The sequence below is a fragment of the Hydra viridissima genome, unplaced genomic scaffold (genome assembly GCF_058129835.1).
Source record: "Hydra viridissima isolate aposymbiotic clone 2 unplaced genomic scaffold, HvirCarnegie_v1 scaffold_12, whole genome shotgun sequence".
NCBI lineage: Eukaryota > Metazoa > Cnidaria > Hydrozoa > Anthoathecata > Hydridae > Hydra > Hydra viridissima.
The window spans coordinates 3,426,546-3,432,016 of record NW_028324311.1 but is presented as its reverse complement, the minus strand read 5'-3'; positions in this window follow the sequence as shown (position 1 = coordinate 3,432,016).

The following is a 5,471-nucleotide window of genomic DNA, read 5'->3' as shown; positions in this document are numbered from 1 at the left end:
AATTATTAAAAGCAGAGTAGATAAATTTATTTAAAACAAAGTGGATAATTTATATAAATGGTTTTATTTGTTTTAAACTTCAGAATTTCTTGTCCTTTTTTTATAACTATTTCTGTTTATACCATATTGGTTTTATGATACTATTACCGTTTTGTTTCTTTTTATTTGATATGTAAATTTTTTTAAACTTGTTATGTTATAATTAAAGAATTAAAATTAATATAATTGTTTATACTGATACGTTCTTTTAAGATTTGTGGCTATGAAAGTAGTCGTTTTGTATATCAGTTGCAAAGTATACAGACGGGACACGGTATATTTATAATCATAGGTTTTACGGATTTTCGTTACCACAGGTCAATAGAGGCCGAATTTTAAGTTAGAGAAATTCAACTTTCAATAAAATAATTTTATTTGCATTCAAAACGTAATATTACGGCGAGGACTGCTGTAGAATTTATCACCAATTTAGCCAAATAGAAACAAATTGAAACTCGACCACTATAATAAAAAAAAACGATAATGGGGCAGGTTGTTCACCGAGGTGTCAAGAATATAACAGTAATTGTTAGAAGAAAGACTTTTTTTTGCGAAGTTTTTACGAACATAACGATTAAAGATTAAAATTACGTGCGTTCGTAAATTTAACCGAACGCAGAAATTAACGATATCAATCAAATTGTAATATTGAAATCCGACAATTAATTGATTCGATTAATTCGTAACTTCAAGTAATTTGCTCGAAATGTTCGTCATAGTTTACGTAAATCAATTTGCTCGAAATTTCCGTCGAAAGCTACGAGAACCATCAATTAATTGATTACGATCCTTTCCCGTAAAATTGTCATAAAATTTCGAAACTGACTATTTTTACAATAGCAACTATCGAAGATTTTTCTACAAACCCATTTGCTACTAACGTACGATTAAAGAAGATTTTACACATACACATTACCGCCGAGAGGGGGGAGGGTGGACGGGGAAGATTCCCGGGACCCCGCGTGTGTACAAACAATTTTTTAAAGTAATTTTTAAAATATTTAAGTAGTTTTGACTTTTAAAAGATTTAAATAACTTTTATTTTTCATTTACAATGACCAGAGCACGCTTCTTTTGGTCCTGAGTATGTAATTGATCATAATGAGGGCCCCTTAAGAAAACTTCCCGGGGGCCCGAAATTTCTCTCGGCGGCCATGCACATACATTAGAACAGTTTTACTTTAATTGAAGTTGTCATAAAAATGTTTGGAATTTTAAACTATGCAAAAAATGTTAAACTTGCTTGTACATATCTCTTCTAAACACAATTACAACTTGTCATTTGACTGCCTTGGGTAAGTCGCATTTCCTCAGTCGTTTCCTGGCTGGTGTTCTGACATGCTCCTCTGTTGCTGAGTACTGAGACTGAAAGGTCTTTTGCGTAGCAATTGCTCCTTTTTTACTTTCATCTTCTATCTCTTCCTCTAAATCCTCAGGGTTTCCTTTCTCTTACGAGTCACCAATTCGAACCTGAACATCCTCGTTGACCTTACCAAAAAATTTTAATATGTAGGGTCTTGGCATATTGATGACACCAAGACTGTAGAAATAAAAGATAACTTTAATAAAAGATTTTTTCTTCGCATTAATTCTTGCAAAATTACATTCACAAGATGTTGTTCTCAATAATTAAAAAATGTATTCAAGTCAAAGTGAGAAACTTTGACGGTGTTGCATTACTTGTTAATGCAGCGAACTATTTTTGATGGCTTTTCGTTTTAAAATAATGCGTTTCTCGCAACAGCTTCTTGTATTATAGGGAAGCGAAAGCATGTGATTTTTGTAATTGATTTTGTTACATATGTTACATTTACTTCTTGATCAAGAGCTGTCATTTTTACACGTACTTAACTGCTTATTGTAAAAGGTAGTTAATCAGACGGATACGTGGGCGTATAGGGTAGTGAATATATAGCAAATAATCTAAATACTTTATGCTATGAAATTATTGATATTTTATCTAAGCCAGTGAAGCCAGTGAAAAAGTTCTTACAACAAAAAGTTGCTTTAAAAACGATGAGTCTTAATAATCTTTCGAGTTTCATGAGCCTTTCAAAGTTTGTAATTATTTTTACATGCCTACTCGACGGAAATTGATCAGAAACACCTGTGTTCTTCTTGAAAATTTTAAACCTTGGGTCACTAGTAGAATTTTTATGATGTAAATTTACAAAGATAGAAACCGCTATATTTAGCCATCACCAAAATGCCTGAAATATTGAATATATGACTTTCCACATAATCATAAATAAAAATGGCATTGATTATTTTTTTGGTGTGAGTTTTGAATTTTATTGACAAGTAAGCTTCACTCTAAAAGGTTGATAAGCGCGTTTTGAGTTTATTTCACATTCAGCTGTAACTTTTCTAGTAAGTTTCAGCTAATAGAGTTCTTAACAACTTTATAATAAGTTTTTGATTGAATATTTTGGTTAGTGAGTTGCAATAAGTTGTTACAAGAAAAATTAGTTAGGAAAAATTGCTTTTCCATATAGTAAAGTACCAAGTATAAATTTGATGTAAGATTATATCATTGTATAAACACACTTTAAATGAGGTTCTTTATACGTTTAATACATGAAAGCAACTTCCGAAAATTTTCCAAAAATTTTGAGTTTATGAAAACGAAAATAATGAAACGATTCGTTAAGCAATCAAACAAATTCCTATTCTTAGTAAGGCAGTAAAAAATATTAATGCTATATAATCCTATGCTAAAAAAATGCTAAGTGATGCTAAATATTACTAAAAAAATAATAAATTAGTACAACAGACATCACTAACTCAAACTTATTCGAAATTTCTTTTTATAATTTTCTTATAGAACACTTTATGATTTTGCCAGAGGTGTATAACGCTGAGAATAATTTACCTTGATAAATTTTGAAGATAGGCTTATTTATAAGAAAAAAACCGCGAAAATCTTTTTTTTGCTCTCTGTAAAAAGAGTAATAATGTGATTAAGTGTTGTATACATCCGGATTACTGAAAATGGTAATAATTAATAGTAAATAGGATGATGTAATCATAAATAGTAACAAAAAAAAGTAAATAAAAATAAAACTTTGACATAGGAATAATTTTGAAACTATTAACTATTTACTACTTTTATGTCTTCTAATGATATAATCATTACATAAAGTAAAAATTACCTTTCGCATTAACGTGTGTGAACTTAAACATGTTTCCAAGCTAAAATACAATTAGTGCCGGATTATGGGCTTTGGGGGGCTGAGGCTGTTTTAAAGTAGGAGGCCATTTCGAGGCGAGTAATTTGAAATATACTTCTAAATTGACTTTTGGAAGATCCAAATTCTAGATAACCTTCTAATGCATGTATAACACGATTTGGTGTTGCTGAGCACGTATCAAACCAACATCGTAATACTTTTCATAAAGCCTTTAAGTTACTACAAAATTAACACTAAAAAAAAATAGTTTAAACGGTAAGTTAAACTATTACCTTTTACTGGAGAGAAAATAAAACCTCATATTTAAATGCTACTTTGCTTTTGAAAACACTTGTTTTTAAGTACTTAATCAAGCCGAAATAATTGCAGAAAAACGATCGACTTCAGAGCCATTAACAACACAAGTAGTAGTATTTTTCCTAGTATAAACAACGGCATTTTTTACTTCACAAACCAACTCACCATAGTCAACATCTACTAGTCCAAGAGAGTGTCTCAAAGCTGCTCTTTTAAAGAAGAAAAAAGGAAAATGAAAAAAGCGTAGTAGCTTATTAGATAAGCTATTACTATAAATATGAGAGAAAATTTTTGGATATCTTTGATATCTGTGATAAACAGTAAATAATCAGTATTTATCTTTGAAGAACTCCAATATCATTGAAATATTAAGTGTTTTTATCTGTACCTTGTATAATAACTAATCTAATATCAAAGATTATATCATGTTGCTAAATTTTGATAGAAAATACATGTAGGGGAACATGGGGCAAGATGACGAACGTTTTGAAAAGTACTTATTTCTTATTCAATAAATGTTTCAATAAGTAAAACTTTATCAAAAAGTGGAAAAAAATTATTATGCGTTACAAATGTGTAAAAAAAACCCATATAAAAATTAAAAATAGAATAGAAAAAACTCATTAACCAAAGTTACCTCAAATTATCATCTTGCCCCGTATGCGGGGCAAGATGGCGACTTTAAAAAAAGTAAATTCCTTTATACGTTACCTTCTCAATTAACACGATATCATAAATTCTCGTTAATAAGATATGTAATACAAACTGTTATGTAATTTTTTAAACAAATAAACTATATATTTATATAGGGCTATGCAAAAAAAGTCTACTAATTAGTTCATAGCATATTCCAACACAACAAAATAAAGCAAATGTCAAACAAAATATTTTAATGCATAATAAAGCAATGTAATAATGACTTAGCTACACAAAAGTTATTACAGTACAGGTTTAGGGTAAAACATGTACTTTGATGAAACGACAAACGAGTCATTTTGCCCCGTTCATCTTGCCCCTAGGCTACTTAATCTTTAAAATGACTCAGAACTCTACATAAATAAGTTATCATAGCTTAATACTACTTTATGGCTTGCAAATTGAACAAACTGAATGAAAAATTCTTGCTTACCTTTTGCTGGTGATGTAATGATGAAGTAAATGAAATTCAAGTAGATAAATTTTTTTTTTCCTTAATATAGGAAAAACCTTTTTAATAATTATCTTTGATTCCGAAAATAATATTTATAAAGAAAGCATAAATAAATCTAGTAGATGTAATCTACTTCCCTCTCAGCTACAGTCAGATTTCATATTTAGTTGAGTTTTGAAGATGACAATATGTTTTTATCTTGCCCCATTCGTCATCTTACCCCATGTTCCCCTACTAAAGTAAAACTGATTTCTTTAGATTTTTTTAATTGTAATAAATGTTTTATGCATTTCAAACTTGATTGAATGTTTTATCAGAGGTTTTATTTGTAGAAAGAAGTTACTGTAAACTGATTTAACTAAAACTAGCGGATAAAACATTTTATAAATTCAAACAATTTTTGATTCTCTCTTAGAAAAATATCAGTAAATAACTTCACTGTGTGACAGAATGTTTAAAACGTGTAGAGAGAAATTTTTTGTTGAGGCAGATTTTTGATTGCGCTCCAAATATCTAAAAACGTGGAAAATTCTGCAAGTCTTATAAAACTCAGAAAAAAAAACTTAGAAAACAAAAATAGCCTCCCTACTTAGCCGTTAAAAAACATTTTAAAAAACTTATATAATAGATAAACAGCTGTAGAACCTACCTTAATGTGGGGACGGAAGAATCATCTAAATTTAAAAATTTTACTTGAATTTAGCAAAACTGAAACATTTAAAAGCGAATGACTTTCTCAATTCAAAAACAAAATGTCGTCCCCAAAGAAATAAATGTTGCACATTCTTTCCTAG